Source organism: Pyxicephalus adspersus, chromosome 6, assembly GCF_032062135.1.
Source record: "Pyxicephalus adspersus chromosome 6, UCB_Pads_2.0, whole genome shotgun sequence".
NCBI classification, from domain to species: Eukaryota; Metazoa; Chordata; class Amphibia; order Anura; family Pyxicephalidae; genus Pyxicephalus; species Pyxicephalus adspersus.
Genome location: NC_092863.1, coordinates 805,689 through 829,284, shown reverse-complemented (window position 1 = coordinate 829,284; position 23,596 = coordinate 805,689). Strand labels below are relative to the sequence as shown.

At 44.6% G+C, this 23,596-nt stretch overlaps 1 protein-coding gene and 2 long non-coding RNA genes across 3 annotated transcripts in view; 2 read left to right on the top strand and 1 right to left on the bottom strand.

Annotated features, from left to right (window-relative positions):
* Positions 1–23,596, top strand: part of LOC140332865 (uncharacterized) — a 359,753-nt gene that overhangs the window by 327,132 nt on the left and 9,025 nt on the right. The gene's annotated exons all lie outside the window — the stretch shown is intronic.
* PRKCA (protein kinase C alpha) overlaps positions 1–23,596 on the bottom strand; it is a 104,921-nt gene that overhangs the window by 73,507 nt on the left and 7,818 nt on the right. The window lies entirely within an intron of this gene.
* Positions 21,079–23,596, top strand: part of LOC140332864 (uncharacterized) — a 7,249-nt gene continuing 4,731 nt past the window's right edge. Inside the window, exons 1-2 of the long non-coding RNA XR_011921234.1 lie at positions 21,079–21,311; positions 21,413–21,517. This is a non-coding gene — a long non-coding RNA (uncharacterized lncRNA). The remainder of the gene's footprint in view (positions 21,312–21,412; positions 21,518–23,596) is intronic.

Below are 23,596 nucleotides of genomic sequence, written 5' to 3'. Positions count from 1 at the left end.
TGTCCTTGCTCGGATCCCACTTGTTGTGAAAGTGAGAATTTCTGTGTCAGTGTCTGACTGATCACCGGCTGGGGTTCCACTAAAAATCAGTGCTGAAAGAAGTGTTTAAACATCAGTCCTATATTTCTCCTGCTCGGTGCTGCCAATGGGTTTTCCTGGCACAGCCACCTCCAGAACCTGCAAAGCAGCGCCATATTCCCAAGGGTAGTAATGGGAAAAGTTCTGATGGGTGGGGGATTCACACGGCACCGAGCTTCATGCTGAAAATATATTATGGAGGAACATGCGTGATCTTCATATGATGAACCAATGGGAACCAATATTGGTGAAATCGGGGAAGATGTCAGTTGCAACATTACCCCGACTCTGCAATATAAAGTTGGAAAACCAGTTCTTCAAGCAGAACCCAGTACCTTATGACACACACCATCATTCAGAAAACATTAAGTTTCATTTCTTCATTCATCAGACAATGGCGTCGGCAGATATACAGCAAAATCTGAAATGCTCCATCTGTCTGAACATATATACGGATCCAGTGACGCTAAACTGCGGACACAACTTCTGCCGGGAATGTATTAATACTGCGATGGAAACCCAGGACACAGAACATCGTGATTACCACTGTCCTCAGTGCAGAAAGAGATTTCGAAGTAGACCCAAGCTGAATAAGAATATAGATCTGTGTTACATTGCTGAAAAGCTGAAATCCTCCACTACTCTGGAGAACAGAAAATGTCCTGAGCATAACAGGGATCTGGAGTTTTACTGCATGGAGGATTGTGTCTGTGTGTGTGTGTTGTGCAGGTTGGATGGACAACACAAGGGACACGAGGCCGAGAAGCTGGAAGAGGCCTTTCAGAAGAAAAAAAACCAACTAAAAGACGATGTCCAGCCGCTCATAGCGGAGAGAGAGAGGAGACTGATAAGAGAATCCAGGAACTGCAGCAACAGCAGAGAGACATTACAAAACACACACATGACATGTCGCAGCAAGTCGATGGCCTCTTAAAGGTGCGTACACACTTCCAATTTTTATCTTTCCAATCGAACGACGAACGATCGATTGGGCAAAAAATCGTTCGTAAAAAAGTAACCAACGACGCCGACGAACGAGGAGAGTCGCTGGAAACGAACGACCGGACCGGCGGATCGGATTGGACGACGATCGTTGAACATCGTTCGTGTGTACGGTCGTTCGTTGATCGTCCATGTTCAGAGCATGCGTGATGAACGAACGTCCGTTCACTTTCCTGTCGTGCACATAGTTCCTCTATCGCTCAAACGATCGTATCTATTGTGTGTACAATATCTACGAACGATCGTGTCGTTATCTGTATGTGCAGGATCGGTGCTATACGATCGTTCATATATATCGTGCAGGATCGTTCGTCGTTCGTTTTCCAACGATAATAATTGGAAGTGTGTATGTAGCTTTACAGACATCAGGAAAAAGCTGGAAGACCTGGAGAAGGAAGTCCGGAGTGAGATCTCCAGGCAGGACCAGCAGTCCTCGGTCCGTAGTGTTATCTGGCAGCTGGAACAGAAGAGAAGTTGTCCAGGAAGATTGGGCACATTGAGAAGCTGTGTGACGTTACCGACCCAATAACTCTCCTACAAGATACCGATGAGGATATAGATCAGATCTGCAACAAGGCACGTGTACAAGATAAATACATCATTTCACTGATATTACAACAAGGTGTATCAAACATAGAGAAGCTGAGGGATGATCTGTTCCCTGTCCTGAAGCCTACAGAAATAACTTTGCATATAAACACTGCAGCTAAATACGTAGAAATATCAGACGACCTGGAAACTGCCGCTTCAACCGATCAGGTGCAGAAACGCCGAAGCTACGGGAACAAGTTTCAGAATGGAATAGTTGTAAGCAAAAATAAGTTTACTTCAGGAAGTCATTTCTGGATGGTAAAGGTCAGGAGATCAGGCTGGTGGGCAGAAGGGATGTGTTACCCCAGTATGACAACGAACAGGGGCAGGGTAAGTGGGAACCCCAACTTCTGGGGGGGTCACACGCTCAGATAACATACATGATGTGCAGCATGAGAATAAAGAGAAACCTTTGTTTCAATATAAACAGTTAGGAGTTTATCTGGATTACGAGGCGGGGCGCCTCTCTTTCTACAAGTTAGGTGACTCTATCCAACTCCTTCGCACTTTCACAAACACATTCACCGAGCCCCTCCATGCTGTGTTCCAACTGAATAAATATTTTGTTAGCAATTCACACAGTGAGATAAAGCTGCTCTAGATTGGCACCAGGGGCAAATCCTATATTACCATTAGATGAGCAATGCCATCTATTCATACAAGATGTAAGGGATATTATAAGGGAGAACATATAGAATATATACAATACGGGCATGGTGGGGAACATAACTATTCTTATACTGGTACAATACATAATTACCTAGTATAACATATGGGATTATGTGGGTTATATATATATAATATATGGGTTATATATATAATATATGGGTTTATGTGGGTCATACATATAATATATAGGTTTATGTGGGTCATACATGTAATATATGGGTTTATGTGGGTCATATATAAATGTGAGACATACAATATACTCTTACTTTTTATTATAGAGTATTATTATCCAGTTTTGTGTTACATTTTATATACAGAAATATATTGGCATTTATCAGATTTGAGTCTAGCAAAGGATGATGTTGGGGTGTCTGACAATGATTATGATGTGTGAACTCTGGGTATAACCTTATATTACTATACTTTGTGTTCTGTATCTTCATGTCATGTAATCAATGTAATAAATGTATATGTCACACCAATCAATATATGGCTTCATTGATTAACATTTTAGGTATTGAATACTTTATTTTCTTGCATTCCAGGGGTTGGTTGAACCCTCAGACATCTGGCTGGGGCCCCGATCTTCTTTCATTATTGTCCAATATTAGAGTGCATGCTGAGCTGTTTTCACCCTATACTGTGCAGTGAATGTTATATAATGCGGGATTCATGTTCACATAACCAGGGAGGAATGACAGGAAATTAAACAAGTTCTTTTCTCCAAATCCAGACATGCTGCTTCCTTCTACACAACACCCATCGCAAGAAGTATCCCTGATCTGCGTACACTGAGAACAAAGAGAACCTGTCTATAGGAGGCCAATGAATGCCCAGACCTCCATATTCCTGCACTGAGCAGTCATTGTACAATGGAGGATATATGTAGGCTGGTGGTGTATGAGGAGGCAGGGAAGGGATGGGGCCAATTCTCGGGCCCCAGGAATCCATTATTAGGTGGAAGGAATTATCTTATAGCAATATGGAGTTTATTGTCATGCAATGCAGGGAAATGAATGGCAGGGCTCAGACCCGGGGCCGGTGGGTGCAGAATCCCCCAATGCCAGGCTGTACAATCCCGCTGGGTCCAGCAATCTCACAAATCCTAAATTACAGAATATCTGCAAGAAAAAGGCGATGGGTCACCCAAAGGTGATAGGAAAGAGAAGAAGCAGCCAGGAAGTGGCGAGGGGACCGATCAATACTAAATGAATACAAACATACATGGTAAGACAGAAATCTATACTCAGATGTGTAACTACAACACACACAATGGCTGACTTCTATGATCATGGAAGAATAACATTACAACTAAACATCCGGCCGACACCGTCATCATTACATCATTCATTATAATTGAATCTGTGTTCATAATAAAATGACACCCAGTATCCGCTTCTAACAAAACCTGTACAGCAGAGCTTAGATCTGGGGAGGGAGAAGCAGTACAAGCATTAGAGAGACCACAGTGATAAAAAGATGATCCCATCAGTGTGCTGCTTCTCTTTCCACTGTCCAATCACAGGGAGGACACAGACCCTATACGTATATAAGTCAGGTTCCAGACATTTCCAGGCAGGGCTATGTAGTATGGCAGAACGGATAGCTCTGGGGATGACATTAAAGATCCACCCCACCAAAAAGGATATTTTACTGGAGGGCTGAGTCACCCGCTGACATCTCAAGGAGGGGCTGCAGTGCTTCTGACGCTGACAAGCAATAAATACCCAGCATAGATGGCGGGTGTATACAACGAGACGCAGAACCTGCGGATTATCTCTCTGCCGCAAGCACAGGAAATGAAATGTTTTCAGTGCAAACTCCAAACGCTATGAAGGCAAAGACTCCGCTGTGTGTGCAACTTGCCTGCAGCTCCAACCACAGTCACCGGAGCTACAAGGGGGAAATGAAGGGGGGAAATTCCACAACACACCTGCCTAGGGGGAATCACCTGCCAGGACACACCTACGTTTCTGTCCAGGAGGAGGCATTTCTCAGAAACACATGACTTCCTGCCCAGGGGAAAGCACCTCCCAGGACACACCTGACTTCCTGCCCAGGAGGAAGCACCTCCCACAACACACCTGACTTCATGCCTTGGGGGAAGCACCTCCCTGGACACACCTGACTCCTGTCCAGGAGGGGGCACTTTCTAAGAACACACCTCAGTTACTGTCTAGGGGGAAACCATTTACTCATGACACACCTGACGGACACACCTGACTCCTGTCCAGGAGGGGGCACTTTCTAAGAACACACCTCAGTTACTGTCTAGGGGGAAACCATTTACTCATGACACACCTGACTTCCTGTCTGTCGTGAGAGCACTTTCTTAGGACACACTTGACTTCCTGTCTGGGATTGGAGCACTTTCTCAGGACACACCTGATCAAATCAGATTGGCCTAGCTTGTGAGCCACCAGCCAATGGTTTATTCTGTTAGTACGGTCTTGTGATTGCCCATCTTCCTGGTTTGGCATTGCCGCCTCCTGGGTCACCTGGCTGGATTCATTTCTTTGGGGCAGAGAGGTGGCACAGGAAGCTGTTATGTGTGGTCACTGTCCTGCAGTGCGGCAGGTGTGCATGGATCACAAAGCTGGCCAGACAGTCATACAACAGCTCATATGTCGCTGCCTGCATGGCATTCCTTTGCAGAGACATTTCCACATAACATCACAATATTTCCACACCGACAACTTCTATTATCACAATCTACAACATAACACAGACACCCAGAACAAACACTGAGCCATGTCACCCCGTTGTCACCGCCAGAGATATTGTCACTGCGCCAGCCACGCCCAGGACTGACATCATCACTTCTACCCCCTGCCATTGGTCAAAAATTTAACAAACAAATCAATTCATATTCATTGGACTGCAACTAAAAACAATGTTACTGGCTGAACTGGTTAGAGAACATAGAATCCAAGAGAACCTGTCTACAGATGTTTCCATAATAATTACATGCATGCGGTGTAATCCGTGTAACAAGAAGACATTATTAGGACAGCACCAAGTTGTTCCAAGTATCACCCGGGGTCACCAACTACTTCCTCCCCTCTACAAAGTTACAATGTTGAAGTCTAGGCACTGGAAGTTGTCACCGGATTCCAAGCAGGTTGTCACCAATGTGAATGTCAGGGGACGCAGAGGGTTAAATCTCTGGGGGTAATTGTTTGATCCGCAGTAAATTACACAAACACATTAAAGGTTTAAATGATTAAATAACAATTCATTAATGGGATGTAATCAATGAAATGCATGCCAGCTGTAATTCTGTGACTTTTGCCTCTTAGGGCTCATAGCCCCGGCTGTATCGATTTAATATGTTAGAGAGACCAAGCCGCCTAAGCCGCCTCTAATCTGACAGCCATGATACCCTGTGTTTAAAGAGCCGGCTAAAAGCATTACATGGCCTGGGCAGAGGTAATGCAGAGTGTGCATGGAGGAATGGGGACACTGGGGGTTATACTCCATCCAGCTCTGTACTCCTATACCGACATTTCTGCTCTACTTCCCCTCTATAGATCAATGTTTCCCAACAAGGGTTCCTCCAGGGGTTGCTGCGGGTTCCCTGAGCAATGAGCAGGTCAGGTAAGTGACCCCAATGGTGTTTATGGCTATCTGTAAGGGTCAGCAATGTGAGAGGAATTCTTCCCACTGACCACCACACAATTATACTGTGATCAGAGGATATAATAATTATAAAAGGGGTTCCCCGAAGACCAGAAAGTTATTTCCAGGGTTCCTCCACCATAAAAGGGTTGAGAAACTGTGCTATAGACTCTCCTTACTGTGATCCAGGCTCACCAATCTGATCCCCAAACTCCTCATATTGATCCCCTATCTTTATGCTCCCTCCATCCATCTCCATTATTAGGTCCCCTCCATCTCCATCTTTAGGCTCCCTCCATTCCCCTCCATCTTTAGGCTCCCTCCATCCCTCTCCATCTTTAGGCTCCCTCCATCCCTCTCTCCATCCTTAGGCTCCCTCCATCCCTCTCTCCATCCTTAGGCTCCCTCCATCCCTCTCTCCATCTTTAGGCTCCCTCCATCCCTCTCTCCACCTTTAGGCTCCCTCCACCTCTCTCTCCATCCCTTCCATCTTTAGGCTCTCTCCATTCCTTTCTCCATTCCTCTCTCCATCCATAGGCTCTCTCTATTCCCCTCCATTTTTAGGCTCCATCTATCCCTCTCTCCATTCTTAGTATTCACTTTTTCTGTTCCCCTTCTCCTGTCATATGGCTCTCCCGTCTCCTCTTCCCCTCTCTCCATTTATTCTCTGGGTCCTAGCCCTCTACCAGCCCCCAAATCTCCCTTCTGTACACCTCTCTGTATGTTCGCTTGCTTTGTTAAAATGCAAACTGTGCCTAGGGTGTTGGCATTGCTGCCCGTGGGCCAATAATACCCAAGAGGGCAGATTATGTTTACACCTAAAACATCCAGCATGGTAACTTTTTTTAAATCCATCTTTATTGTCCCCAACTTAGGGAAGTAATAGGGAAGGGGTGAACCTTTCCCTACTACTTCCCCATTTAAGCACAAATTAAAAATTCAATTCCAAAACTGAAATCTCACACTGATTCCCCTTTCATATCCAACATTGAGCCCACACAAGTCAGAGGAGTCCCTGCACTCTCTGAATGTTGTCATATGACTTACAATATGGAAGTAACTTGTGCTGTTATCTCTGCACACCATAAACACTTTGTTAGGGAACAGATACCCAATCTATGGATATGGCCGCGCTCTCCCTGCAATACTGAACCGTCCTCGCTATCATCGTACCGTTACGGTGACTCCATCACAACCACAAGGGACAGGAAACATTTCAGGGTATAGATTGGGTAATCTCATGATGATAAGAAAATGGTGCTTCATGATGAAAGAAAAACAGAAATTTCAGATAAATTCTGACAACAAACCTCTGTGGTCACCAAAAGGCAATGTATAGCAGAGAAGGGGATGCAATGGGCTCTGTTGGTGGGTAATGTGACCCCAAAACAGAGGCTTTGGGGGGCTACAGGTGATCGCACTATCTGATCAGATGCTGATAAATCAATGATAAATTAAAGCATATGTAAACTCCAATATAAAAGCGTCACATATTTTGGCTGCATTTGTTTTCTCATCTAACTTTTGCAAATTTCCTGTTTCAGGATGTGAGGAGTCCCCACCGGTCCCAACCCACAAGAATCTACAATATGGATGAATGCAATGCAAGCAATGGCTGATCACTCCATCACTGGCTTCTATACATGAGATGAAGTTATAGCAGCTCTACATTTGTTTTACTCTCTGATATCACAGCTAAATGACAGATATGTGTGATAATACATCCCGAGCGCCTCCACATGAAAACAATGCCCGCGCTCCGGCAGAGCCTCGTATGAAATACACGCCTGGCAGCGCCCATATCAAATATTCATTGGGAAAAAAGTCAAACACCTGAAAGCAATCACCAATCTCATCTGCCGAAGCAAATCAATGTGGAATTGGATGATACCTGAGCCCCCTCTGCCCCAAATGAGCTCTTTAGCGTTTTAATTAGATGGCGGGGATCGGGGAAACGTCTCATGCTCTGGGGTATGGAAATGAATGTCAACATTTACAGCATGAGACGGTTATGGTCTAAGTGCTCTTAGGAAAGCAGCAATCTGCCGAATCCAGGCGGGGGGGGGGTAGAGGAGGTAGCGGTGCTCGTGACTGGAAAATGGAAAGTAGAGGAAACATGGACTTGTAATAAATCTGTTCCTACACACAAAGTGATGCCCCATCCCCAGACATTGGTAAGGTATTCACCTGCACCACATGGTATTCCATTCCAAGTCACATGACCCAAAGCAGGCAGCAATATTATTTTTCACATGTGCAGACATCATTCACTCCTCCTTGGAATCCAATGACCACATATCATATGATTCAGGTACATTGCTTATATTGGATACAATTTATCAGCATTCACCCTTATCCTATGAATATTAGATCAACAGCATAGGGAGCTCATACTAGCAGAAGGAAAGGAAAGGCAAACCTTAAAAACTATCATATTATAAAGGAACCTCCAAAACTCCAGCTGAGGTGGTAAGTCAATGAACAGCAAGTGAAAGTAAAATATAGGAGATTCAAAGCACAATCAATGCATATAAAGATAAAGAAAAGTGTGGATGTAAATCAACTAAAACTTTAGCAAATTCCAAAAACAAGTTTTTTCAGTTAGGTTCAAATAGAAAAAAAAAATAAGAATCTCTTGTAGCAATATTCTCCTTCATATTTAAAATTGTGCCCTGCAGTACCTTCTCTCTGCCACAAGATGTCGCCAGGCTTTAAAGGTAAATGATGCCCACAGTCACTCAATTAGCCTCTTAGGAGCCTAGGCTGTCATGGACATGCCCCATTGGAGGGGAATCTTCACACCAGCCTCTGTTTCTGGAAATTGCAGTTCAAATGTCATTAGGTGGGTGCTGCATTGTCAAGGAGGGACATGTAGGACCCGTGATGGCTGCAGAGGAAAAGTTATGTATAACCAGAATTTGTGGTAGGCGAGTTTCAGATAGATCCTGTGACAAATAATACAACAAATGAGCTTCTGTATGGCCTCGTCTATCAATAGGTGACAACACCTGAGAAGCACGTCCCAAATTCTAATATTTCATACCATGAGCCCCTTCCCCAGACTGTCTGCGATCCAGTTTCAGGTTCTCCCCATGGTATTCCGCTGTTACACTTTTGGTATCTTTTATCTCCAATATTTGCCCATTTCATGACCCCTGAATATGAATGAAAGCTGATCACCGGACACGTTTTCTGTATTTCACAAGCCAGGAATATTTTATCTTAATTTAATGCTCTATAAAAAGTTTCTATATGGAGAAAAATCAAATTGGGTTCATCAGCGTCCTCAGCGGGGCCGTCCTCCCCCACCCAAACGGTGCACAGCGGCTGCCTGTTGTTGCGGTTTTTGTTTGGACCCACGCACACCTAATCCCGCCTGCACAATCGTCTCCAACCTGCGTTTTTGTTCCTGTAAAATGGAGCTTTGTGTACAGTACGTCCTGAGAGAGCCGTCCCGGGGACTGAGCTCATTTTAACGCCGGAACATAAAAGCCTCCTGTCAGCCCACTGGCACCTGTGCGCTATTGTTAGACAAAGTGTGCCATTTCCACCCTGAAGTGTGTGACTAACTCTATCCCTCGCCATGTGTGTGCGACACGTGGATTCCAACCGACCACGAGGACCAGCAAAACACAACCTGCTTTCTACATACACAGCGGGGACAAAGGTCAGCAGGAAAGCAAAGCACAGAAAAGCTTTGGAAACATTGCACTATTTCTGGTGCCGCCTGGCAGTCTATTGTTCTCTGGTGTCACTTGTGTAGGTGTATACCCTCAATGCATCTCATTGGCTTTGTTTCTGCACCAAAAACAATGGACGTGTTTTATTCTTCTAAGAGAGAAGCGGTGTCACCTGGTATTAATATTATATTATTATATATTGTGACATCTCAGTGCTACAGCCACCTCCCGCCTACAGGAACCCCGCTGATGGCTGCATGGCATGTGTCCGGGGGTTATGACAGTGACCACTATACATCATAAGGGTATTTCATAATTGGTAGACAAGGACAGATTGTAGTCATCAGACATCAGGAGGTGGCAGGATCACCAGCTGCAAATTTGAATAAAGTGAAAATGATTATTGAAATGCCTCCGACATATTAACGCGAGTGTTATACTGCAAGCATTACGTTTACAACACTTCAATGAAATATAAAGAATGTGACAAATTCCATCAAAATTATTGACAGGAAGTCAGCGGTACGGATGGAAATATCTTCCCCTCGGGGGTCAGACATTTATTCTAAAGAATTTATATGCATAGTGTTATTAATAGTTCTGGTATGAAATCTGCTATATTGGGGAGTTATTGGCCTTTTCAATGGCTCCAAATCACAGAGAGCCGAGGCACATTTATTAATATAGCAGTGTAATCACACAGAGGGGTATGGAGGAGCCTGGAAATGAATCCTATGTAATATGTAATATGTAGATGTTACTATGCCTTGTTTTACTTTACATTACTGCAAACACGCACAATTCTGTCCAAGGCTCAGATATGTAAAGGTAAGAACACTAATTGTGCACACAGATCCACCAGACCTCCTCCAGCCTGCCTTCTACCCATAATGCACCCTGCTGCCTCCGCCAGCCTGCCTTCTACCCATAATGCACCCTGCTGCCTCCGCCAGCCTGCCTTCTATCTTCCCATAATGCACCCTGCTGCCTCCCCCAGCTGCCTTCTTCCCATAATGCCCCCTGCTGCCCCCCCAGCCTGCCCAATACCTATATGACAATGGTATTTGGGGTTTGTGTTTGTGGGTTCTCACCAATGACACCAGTACTCCCCTCCACATTGTGTATTGCCCCAACCCGGCAATGATAACACCATGACAGGGAGTGACAAGGTCCAGATGGCGGAGTGCTGTCCCCGGGGTGGGGGTGACACAACCGACCACATATTTGTAAAGACAAGAAGACTGGAGAAAAGACATTCCAGTAAAACTAGAAGCTCCGGGAAGATGGGTGGCTAAATAGCTAAGCTGGTCATTCCGGTTTATCGGCACACTTCGGGATTTCTGAACACAGGTGTGCATGGGACTTCAGGGGAAATAACCAAATCTGAAATGGTGGGGCCACCATATATAATAGAGCCCAATGTACAAGTGGAGATGATCATACACTGACCAATCATATGCAGAGGAATCTATTGGCTTCTTTTATCTCTTGTGGTCTCCATCAATCACATCTCCCATCCCAGGATATCGGACAGTTCTTGCTGCATCCTCCATGGTTCAGAATAGAGAGTTCTGCAGGGGTAATAGGAAGCCTCATAAAGGGAACCCCAGCAGCAAACCTTTCAGTGATTTCCATGTGTTGATTAGTGAACACCGTCACACTGTAACTGATGTGTTTTTACCCTAAAGGTAAATATTATTAAACCAAATATGACATTTGCAGGAAAGCACCATTAAACAAATGATGTTTACACCATTGCATGAGACGTACACGTAGATAAACTCCAGGGATATGGCTGCCTGCTCAACAGAATTTAGGAGTTACTCCGGCCAGTACACTGTGTACCCGGCTATGTTTGCCAATGCTCAGTAACCTTAAAGTCTGAATAGAATGTGAGAAGATGCGGCCATTGTGTTACCCAACAATCCTCTCTCGGCTCCACACCCTGGCACTGTACAGAATCATGTGACAGGAGCTTGTAGTCTGAAATATTACAATATTAATATTAATTATAATAATACTTATATAAGGGGTCCGGTTAGTGATAATTTTGGGGTGGTGACCATACAGCTTCCCCTCACTCCTAGCTGACCCCGGAAGGGTGCAGAACTGCCCCACATCACACAAAATGGAGTGCTATGAACCTCATAGAAAAAGGAAATACCCCTGCAAAGGCATTCTGACTTTAGCAGCACTGCAGTGTTTCCAGGACAGGATGACCTGACTTTCCTCATTCCTCTACAGATCACAGATGTCAGAGTAATATTATATAATAGCACAGAGTCTCCCCGCAGATGTCTGACAAGTTTTACTGAGAACCGACAAAGCTAGAACAATACTCTGCAGATTTGCATACATAATTGCCCACACAAACAGAAATGCGGAAGTACGCGGGGCAGCGGGGCTGAATCTCTGCACTGATTGGGGTGCTGGCAGGAGGGCAGAATTACTTATAAAGCCATTCAGCATTCACCTCTATTGAAGGTGCGGCACTCCGGGGGGAGATGAGGACAGAAGGCTGACGACATGTCACAACCTTTCAGCACAGCTGCAAAGGGTTTTATGTTGCTTGCAGAATCTACATAGAGATCACAATGAATCCCTATAATCCATTACGCCAGCTCTAATATACAGAAACAGAGGCCTTCCATAATATCATTATGAAAATTAAACACATTCATCCAGTCATATTACAAGCACAAGGGGGATAATTGTACATTCCTTGCCCCCGCTCGCGGTGCCATTATAACCCCACACTAGTCAGCATATTGGCAGAACAAAGCAAGGCTTTCATAGAGAGGTGATTACAATTGGCACAGCCTCCTTCATGCCAGGGTGTGCAATATATGACAGCACAGGCTGGCACTGCCATGAGAGATGCACTTCAGACTCTTCTGCTGGATAAACAGATAAAAGTGCTTCTGTTACACCTCAACCCAACATCCGGGACCGGGAAAGCATCGGAGAGCGGGCAATGAATAAACCCCTCAATGCCCAACCTTTTATCCTTGTCCAGCCTTTACCCTCTAGTAGTCTGCAATAGGACACAACAAGAGATTTCCACAAGTCTCATGTAACATTCCCAATCTTATATTTATCCAATCTCTACATATTGCATGCTCACAGCCCAGTGCCGTCCCCTCCAACAATGCATATGTTGGAAATGCAACAGGTGGAAGATGAGGAACCCCGAATCTTGAAAACAGACAGCTATTGAAGCAAACAGCCCTTCTATGAGCATTGAGGATCCGGTATTGACACTTCACAATAAAACCAATATACTGGAAAATATTAAATCTTATAACCGACTACAGCACAAACTTGCAGCTTCTTCCAACTGAGAAAGCCTATGTACCTATGTCTCCAAGAACCAGCCAAAAGTACATACCCCCTTCCCAACAAACACACACTTCATGGAGGGTACTATTAGTGCGATACAATATAGACAATTGTGTTCTTCTAACCTTGTGTGTGTAGTCTGCATCACTATATCCCTGAGCACAATTACAGCTCCATAAACACATGATTTACACATTCACTATGACCAACATTGGGAAATGAATGTATAAAGCAATGAAAATCCTTGTGCAAGGTCTTCCTCTGTATTGGTCCATATTCTGAGCATATTTATATCCTAAAACAGAGCTATGGATCTTTCACATCAGCATGAACTAGGCCTTGTACTACAGAATTGGGAAAGTGTCATCTAATCCGGAGTTATCCCTCTCGTCCCATGCAGAACTTATCACAACCATAGTGAGATCCGATTCATCATATTGTACATGAAGTCACAACTCCAGCAACTTGTCATGAAGACAGCTGAATGTATACCTATTATAATAAATACATCGTAAATATCTTCTGATGATCTGTCATTTATCTCCATCTCTGATATGTCTGAAAGATTTGCAGTCGGCGTATATAAATTAAGGTTCAGTTTTACATAAGATTATTTATTAAATAACTATTCCGCAGAGCACATTTAGAAGTGAAATCGGAGTGATGGAGAGCTGTGTAGTCCTCAGACGCCGGGCTGCTCCGTCTTCATGTTTACATTGCACTGATGGTTCCCAGATGCCACCCGGAATTATGAGTTCAATCTTTCCAATGAGGACCTGTATGTAAAAGCCTCCAGCACGAGGAAGGAAGGTGTAGGAGACCTAACCATGAATGGCATAAAGGCCATATTCTTCCCGCTCACATTGCATCACACAGGGAATGATGAAGATTCCAGATTCACATGTCAGCGGCACCAAGAACACGCGAGTGGTTGGGCCCACAATGATAAATGGCCATACAAAGTTCGGGCAGATGGAGCAGTACCAGAATACAGAGAGAACCGCCACAAAATATTAATGATATGAAGTTCTATACATTTATGACAGACAGCAATAAAAACATTATCCTATCCCAAATCCAAAAAGAAGACATTTTATATTCATATACCTTAGCTGGGACGGGGTTGTACGGAACTTAATGTTCCAGGGAGACGAGAGCACCGGTCCAGTATTCTCCCCAGAACTCTATTAGGCCGGGTGGGAAGGCGCTGTAGCCGGGTGGTTACTATAAAATGCCGGGTGGTGCGCCCGGCTAACGAGAGCTGGGGAGAACACGGAGGAATATAGAGATAATGTGAAGGAAAGTCACATTATATAAAGCAAACCTTGTAATAATGGCTGTACCCAGCACCCAACATGTCCAATCATTCCATCCAGGATGAAACTCCCCCGATGAATGTAGGAATCCCCTATAAACGTTGATTTTCTAGTGATGTATGGCAGGGAATCCCTGAGCATGGTAATGATTTATCAATACAGTGACACAAAGCTGGGATTTCCGTCCGTTCCCCGCTCTCCGGTTACAGCTCAGACACAGCGCACCGACCTGTAAAGTGTCCGGGGTGCCAAGTGGTGGCAAAGGGATGTGGTGGCATCATGGCATCCTCCCACCGATCTACAGAAACACATTCCTAAAAGCTGGAGAACCTTGTAGAAAGATGTCACTTTATGTTCTGTAAATTGGGGACTAAAGACAATCTCCAGGCACTGAAACATTTATTTGAATGTAGATAGATAATGAAGATAGAAATACATTTGCTGTCTCTTTGTAATCTCAGATATTGCCATGTAACAGTAGCAGAGTATCATCATTGGGCTATACATAGTAAGTGAGAAGAACATGAATGTGGGAGGGGCCTGGAAGCTCCTCCCGCTACCAGCTGCCTGCAGAAAACTGTAGGAGGGGGCGGAGACAAGACCAATGGCTCTGCACAGGAACAGAGAGCAGCACTAACCGGTCTGTACTGCAGGAAGTCTCTGCACAGAGGGGAATTGTCATACAGCAACAACACACTGACCAGAAAGAGATATACAAAACACAACAAAAATCAAATTAAAAAAAACACACAGCTCTTCATTTTTATGGAAGATTCACCCTATTTATTATGGTGTCACCAAGCTAGGTTCAAAGATGATGCCAATTGTCACACAGAACAGGAATAAAGGAGAAACCTTCCTTCTGGAAGTGATTGTATAAAATAATATGAGACCACCCATTCCCTGGACTGACTCTTTCCTGAGCTCTGAATTTATTGGCTGGCGGTGCTGGCTATACACAACCCCTGAACATGGTTTGATTAGGTTAATGCGGAGATGCTCAATGCACAGCTGTTGCATTTTATGTTCCCTGAAAGCAGAAAATGAAATCACATTCGCTGCGGCGGAGCGTTCTGGCGCTAATGTCTGATCTTCTCCATCAAAGTAAGCCGTTTAGGCCGGGATTACAAGGGAATTGTTGAAATGCATCAGAGATGGGGGGGGGGCACAGGATATTCGGACCGAGCTGATAGAAGACAAAAATGGCAGCGCCAGGCAGATGATTCATTTCCTCGGCAGGGAAATTAGAAGCTCATTCAATTTATCAGACGCCCGGGTGATTGTGCTTGCTATCTGGGAGCTCTGTGATGGGGTCTGTAACAGATGTACACAGCTGGAAGGATTCAGGAAAAGGAGAGCCATCATAGGAGGATATGGGGGAGAGGGGATCATCACCTAGTCATAGATCAGGGAGCAGGAGGGTTACATGGCACGGGGTCCTCCATAAAACACAGGGGAAAGAATAAATAGCGGTCATCAGATAAAACTTTCATGTATGTATTACAGCGCTCTGGAGGAGACTGAGGCTTCCTCCCGCCTGCAGCAGACTGATCATCTCGGCCTAGTCACTGTCCTGGACATCAAGGATGACTTTTTCATGATAAATTGCGGAGCTTTTAAAAATTGATGTTACTATCTTAGCATTTCAGGAATTCTATTTGCAATGGAGTTTGATTCTTCATGAGGTCACTGCAGATTGGCTTATTATTGACAGGAAGTTGATAGGTGACCCCATCCTAATATAAATCTCCGGGGGGTGACACGCTGGATTAATCTTCATCCTGCTCAGGAATTTCATCTATAAAAGGATTAATGTGAAACCCGCTCTGTATCTTAGGACAAGAAAAACGGGTCTGACGGGTGTAATCAGCAGAGGGGTTAGAAAACCAAACAGCAACGTGTTAGGCCAGAATGCGACCCCGAGCTGACCGCATGCAGCGACATTTCTGGGCAGGATCGCTGCCATGCATGTGGTTTGTAAGGTGGGTGATATTAAAAATAAATGGCGGCTTATTGTACATATGCATGTGATGTGTCGCTGCGCATTGTGTGAATGCATGCGTTGTTGCACTACACCAATGCAATCCAAGCCAGGCCGTGACTATTCATTAACACTCATTGGATGTTATGTCACCCGCAACATATCATTACCTCCCAGCGTGTGAAAAAGGAGCAATCTGCTGAGAAAATGACAAAAAGGAGGCATGCCAGGCTAAACATTACCCCGAGGCTGCTAAAGGAGGTGCCCGGCCTCGCCCACACCATTACAAACAGGCCTGACGGACTGGCAGCTATGCCACTGCCTATGTGTGCGACACTCCCAAATACAACACAGGGGCTTCCTACGCTTGTCATTGTTCTGATGTATGAAATGATAACATATTAAAACATGAATAAAACAATTTCATGTTGTATCATTTCTGGAGTAGTGCAGGCAGAGCGTGGTCCAATCATTCATCCAATCATTCATCCAACCAATCAGCCACAAGGATTACAATTGTTCTATCAATCAAAATATTAGCTTGGAATTCCTTAGGCTTCTTCACGATTCTAAACTAGCTGGCATTTCAGAACTACAAAAACTTTTATCTCATCCCTTCCTTTTGGAGGCCCAGATATAAAACAATGCCAGGAATATGTTACTTCACTTTAGATTTGTGCCTATAAAAAACTCCCAAAGTTTCTCCTCGGGGGTTACTCTCAAGGCATAAAACATAAGAAATCAAAATAAATGCAGATGAGACGCGCCATTCATGCAGAGCTGGAGGGATTCCAACCAATGGAAGAGGGGCTGTGTGTATGGAATGGCGGGTCATGTGACTATACATATATACTATACAGATATATAGATATAGCAGTCTGTGGAAGGGTTACTTCAGGTTAGCATGGTAAGAAAGTGATGGGAAGCAGTAAATGTTGTTTTGGAAACTGGAGATGAACATTGGATGTCAGTGCAGTACAGTCACCGGCCATTGTGCCACTTTTTGCCATGGCAGCCTAGCATATTTATACTTTATGTTGATTGGGTTGTAAATCATCTCCTATAGGAGCCATTTATAGGATTCCTGTCCCTATTACCCTGATCACACTGGCCTGTTCATATCCCACCCTGTTCATTGTCCTATTCCCCCATCCAGTACCCCAGTTTGTGATATGTTGTACACATAGGAGCAGGTAAGACCTCTGGACAGGTAAGGTCACATTACAGGGGTGTGATGGCGGAGGATCGTCACCTATACAGTGTGAGCTCTGTAAGTAATGTCAGACCTCAGGAAGCTGCTGCAGACTCCTAGGCGGCTGCTACACAATTTCCATCATCTACACACAAGCCGGACACTGTTAGCAGCCCGCCATATGGAAACATTCTGGAAATGCCAATAAATAGGGGCTGTGTATGTTATGTGACCAGGGAGGGAAGGGTCTGATCAGGAGATTGCCTGGCAGTGACAGACAAATATTATTATTATTATTATTATTAAACAGGATTTATATAGCGCCAACATATTACGCAGCGCTGATTGTCCATAAAGACAACTGCTAGCAGCCAATCACAATTCATCTTCTGATATCTCATCAATAAGCCTTTATGAGGGTCCAGGGGACACAACTTTTACACGCCATAGTCCTCACTGGTGTACACAGCTCCTCCAGGAACTTTCTTTCATAATTATTAACAACAAGAAGGGTCTTTGAGGAATAAAGAATTAGGAAGTGGTGAGGGGCTCCGGTACACAAATCTGGGAAGAAACATTCATTAGGTTCCCCCAGGGACTACAAATCCCAGCACACAAGGGTTGCCACAACTAGCTTCTTCTTCTGTTCCCTCAACAGCTGGAGGGTGGCACACTGCCCGGGGCCCAAACCTCCCTGTAACTGGAGAGGGCCCCTGACTCATGTCTGGAAATTGCCCATTACCTCACCGGCCTTCCATCACCAGCCCGTGGCAGCTCGGGCGTGGAGTAAAATCACCCAGGGCAATGCACAGAGCCAGTCATAGCAGTATTAATAATAATAATTTCACTTTATTTCATATATTCTATGCAGGGTTTTGCAAGGTCTTTAATAAAACCAATATTTACCCCCTATTGCAGGAAAGGAGGTGTGACTATCATATAACATTTCATTTCAGTTTGCCGAGTCTCTCACCCGCTGACCTTCAGCCTGGCCGGGGCAGCTAAGGTGGGACAAGGATTTCCAATTATAGTTGGTGACTCCGGCTCTCAGATTTCTATCACAGACCAGCAAGAGAGTCAAAGCTGAGAAACAGCAAGAAGAACTTTTCCCAAAAATATTCATTTATCATTTGCCAAAGAAAGCTTGCAGGATCCCCTCACGGCCTGACCTCTGGCTGAATGGAGTTTGTTGTTTGTGTGTGTTATGTGTGTTGTCTCTTTGGGGGCCAAGTTTGTTACTATAGCATTAAAGAAGGGGGGTGGGGCTGCATATTGGTGCCATATACAGGTACACAGGACAGGTGAGATAGCGAGTCAGCTGAGCGGTATTCTATTAATATTTATTGATCAGAGAATTGATTAGAAAGGTGAACAAACAACCACACAGGGTGAAATTCCAGCTACAATCATTGTGACAATGGTCACGTCTCATTCTGTGACAGTATGGAAAGAAGTTGGGAAAGGGGTGGCTGTGCTGTAATACATCCTCTTCTAGAATATTCACTTCCTATAACATCATCATGCTGCCACCATTCACCACACTGCCTCTGAGTGGTCACATGACATTCTACAAGCATTACCGTCACTGGTTTTCAGTGGTCACATGACACCACACTGCCACCATTCACCGCACTGCCTCTGAGTGGTCACATGACCTTCACTGGTTTTCAGTGGTCACATGACATCACTCTGCCACCATTCACCACACTGCCACTGAGTGGTCACATGACCTTCACTGGTTTTCAGTGGTCACATGACACCACATTGCCACCATTCACGATACATCATTACACCTCCAAGCTTTCAGTACATTGGCCTTGACAGATCACATGACCTCTTTTTACACTCTGATTGATCCCCGGATATAATTTTGCCAGCTATCACCGGCTTGCAGTGAATAGTTACACGACGTTACTACAACAAGCAAACTTGTTGACAATTGGAAACAATAGTGATTTCCTGACAAGGAAGCAAAGCCATGCCAGAGGCAATATGAATAGCAGGAAATAATAATACGCAGAGTCAATCAAATAATATATGTACATTGTAAGGAAAATAAACTGAAATGGAGAATATTAGTGGAGGAAATTGGTTCCATTAGCAGCCACGGCCAGCCTATAATACAATATATAAATGTCAGATGATTCTTTGTATCCAGCACTGATACATAATGATAACTTTCTGTGCAGACGCTGCTCCCCATAGCTCCGGGGTGAATGGGCCCTATAAATATCATCATCAGAGTTCCCAAATGCTTTCCAAAACCTTGTTCCAATGACATTACCCCCCAGGGAGACGGGAGGAGCACCCAACTTCTGTTTCCTTGTTCTAATAAAGACGTCTCTGCAGACTTTATGGCGGTGAGGAGGCCTGTGAGCTGACACTCAGCCATAAATCACACAGGAATGTCACCTCCTGGAACCAAGTCCACCTGTAATCTCCCCGTACAGGGCACTACAAAGCACAGGCCGCTCCCAGCCATTTACTATCACACAACAAGATGGAGCCGCAGCAACACATCTGATAAGAATGACGACCTTTCATCTCCTCTCCATGAACCCTGCACCCGCTCCAATACCTCAGTGATGGCATCCAAACCGACTGGCCCCCATCGATCACCATGATGGAAGAATGAAGCCATTGTCACAATTATCACAAGTGCATGACCTGTAATGATCACATCTCCTGTTACACAAATCTCAGCCTTCTCTCCTTCTCATTTCTAGAACGTGTAGACATCTTACATTTATTATACTATAAAAGCAGCAAAGACTAAAGCACAAATCATGAATTAAAATGTCAGCTCTGAATAGGTCCGAGAAGTAACAGAAAAATAACATTTCTTTACATTGTAGGAACACAAGTCTGCTACACCACTGCAATAAATGCATTGCATGGGAATGCGAGATGTAATAAGGCCTGGACACCATCACCAGAACAAATCTACAAGGGTGGTCAGCGCCAATCATGGCGGTTACTCCTCTTTATCAGCCAGTTTATGAGTAAATATTATCTGCTGATGGGTTGGGAAGTTTTGAAGGACGTGTTATCTTATTTGCAGTCCATAGGGACCTTTGGACTGGAGTCAGTCCTGAATAATGGTGAGAGAAGATCTGTGAGTTCTACTAAACATTGCACACAGAGCAAACACCATCTATTATTTGTCATATGTGGACAGCCACAGTTTGTGAGAGGCACACAAAGGGTTACTCCGCTCACAACTAAGATTTTAGTGATGGGAGAGGCAGACTGGCTTAGCCAGCAATATGGATACCAGGATCCAATGCATGGGGGCCTTGGTGGCCCCGTACCTGGCATCTTATGAGTCAGAGTTCATACCCTCGTCCTTTCCGCTATTGTCCCATACATCTGCTGGCAGGATCCCAATGAGGAATGATGGAGGTGACCACACATTCACAGATCAATGGATGCAAGGATACATACCAAGCCAAGTCTCCGATGTATTACTGACATAGGAGGAATCCTTTCCATAGATATGACATTTCTATCATGTGAGCTTGTAGTCAGCATGCTGGATTATTACTCCGCTCATTTCCCCATATTAGATTTATTGCAGCAAGCAGTCAGACATTGCACAATTAGATTAGACTAATTCTAGAAAACCAGGCTCCAGAATGCAGGCAGAATGAAGCATTTCCTCAGTCTCTTATGCTGGTGAAAGGCTGCAGAAAGGGCCGAGCTGTATTTGTAACCACAGCCAAGACCAGCACAGAACTGGAAATGCTACAATGACACAAAGACAACACAACACACAACTACCTAAAGATAACACAAGTATTGTGACACGACAACATTTTCTGCAGAGCTGCCCCTGACATGACCTGGTATGTATAATCATTGCAGCAATAGGACGGCAATCTCACTTCCTGACTTCTCCCTTGCACTATCTTCTCTGTCTACTAAACTTCTCTTTCCAATTTCACAGGAAATTGGAACGTTTTACCAGTTCACTGGAAACATGTTGTCTAAAAAAAATGTCCTGAGACGGCCATGTTTGCTTTTTAGGAGAACTCACAAGAATAACACTAAGGTGAGGTTTACATGGATGGGGGGGTTACACCTATTACTGTGCTGTATGCACCACACCAATGTAAATGGGGGCCCAAGGCTCCATTCATAAACCTTCACACCAGCCTAAGGAAATATGCAGTCATGTGACCATCACTTTCAAATCTCATTGGACCCCACAGAAAATAACTGTTACAAAGTATCCTTTTCCCCACTGTTTTTGTGGCATTTGCTTGGGGGGGGGGATCTGCCCTTTTATTTCATCAGATTGTTTTTTACTTTGTGCCATTTTATTTGTATTACTCCTTTCATTCTCCTCATGTCCCCAGCCGGACAATGGAGCAGTCAGGCTCTGAGAGAGAGCATTGCTTCCCCCAACAAAAGGCACAAATACATCTTTGTTAGAAGTGATTTTCTTTAGCAGTTTGTCCGAATCATTCTGCTTACAATAACAAGAATAAAACGAGTCCGCCGTGCCAAAAATTGCTGCCTGGCTGACCGATGCTTCAAACTGCGGCATATTGGACCAGGAACATGGCCACCCACAGTATATTGTGCAGCATAATACATTTCCTGCTGCATTATGGGAAATCAGACATTATTTTAGTGTCATCTTGAAGAGGACCTGTTGTTATTTAGCTGTGCTCCTTATGATGGCGCTGTGCTCACCCTCTTATCTCAGGGCAGGGCTCTGACAATAGGCATCATCTAACTAACATAATGTTCCACAGCATGTAACCTCAGCCTGGAGTAATATTGGTTCAAGATAAGGAAGGGCGTTTTTTTATTTTATTAGGAAAAGAGTGAAATAATAACTAATGAATATGATATACAAAACTAGAAACAGGCTAGCAGGACTTTGTTAGTGGAAAGTTGCTTCCTATCTACAGCTCACAGCAATCCTTGAAGAAAAAGAAGTCTGATTTTATTATAAAAGCATTGTTTCATAATACAGACTCTGCAGGAGAGCTGTATAGGGGCCCGGGGTGTGAGATGGGCCCGGGGTGTGAGATGGGCCCGGGGTGTGGGATGGGCCCGGGGTGCGGGATGGGCCCGGGGTGCGGGATGGGCCCGGGGTGCGGGATGGGCCCGGGGTGCGAGATGAGCCCCTTGTGTTTGAGCACCAGCAATGTTTTCAGATAACGGCACACACAGCCATTGGCTCTCATTGAAAATAAATCCTCGGGGGACTGAATATATGGAAAGGTTTACTTCTATCCTGCACATGAATGATTTACAAAGGGATTGTAGGGTTAAGTGGGCAGGCAATGAGAAGTGCAGAACAAGATGTGTTTTCCCTGTAAATCCCGGTGATGGCTTGATAGGAAACAGCCAGGCAATCAGCGTGTGTCAGGAGAAGTGCTGCCATTACCTACACCCACACAGGTACAATCCATTCAGCATTATTAATGGGAGGTCCGGGAGCAGAGCACACAGCTCATTTCTGTATGTTAGCACCGTGTGTGAATCTGGGTGTATATTACTAACAAAAATTCATCATACGCTGGACGTGACACATATATGTATATATACAATATTAGGTCATCGTGTGGCCAATGTCACCATCACAATGCTGCCATGTTTGCTCTCACTGGCCACTGCACGGCCTCTGAATTAAAGAAATCCAGGTACGCTGTTTTATAAAACACACAAGGTTTGTATAGAAATGACATAATGAAGACCTGTCATAGAGAGATGAAGTGATCTGCCATGTCTGCCCTGGTTGTATCGGATCCGGCTTGTCTGGTTCTGATCCTTCCCAACCACTGACCCAGAATGAGGAGACGGCACAGGTGTTCAGCTCGTTACCTGCTTGATTGGTTCAGGTGTGACAGCAGAAGATCAGCATTACATCCAGCCAATCAGCATTTCTTAAGCTGCGTACACACTTCCAATTTTTGTCGTTGGAAAGGATCTTTCACGATCCTTTCCAACGACAAAGAACCATGCGATGCATGAACGATGCTGTACATACGGCACCGTTCATGCTCTATGGAGAGGGGAGAGGGAGAGCGACGGAGCGGAACCCTGCTGCGCGCTCTCCCCTTCCCTTTCATTAGGATCGGCTGTCGTCCATCGTCCGTGGATCCGGCAGGTCGGT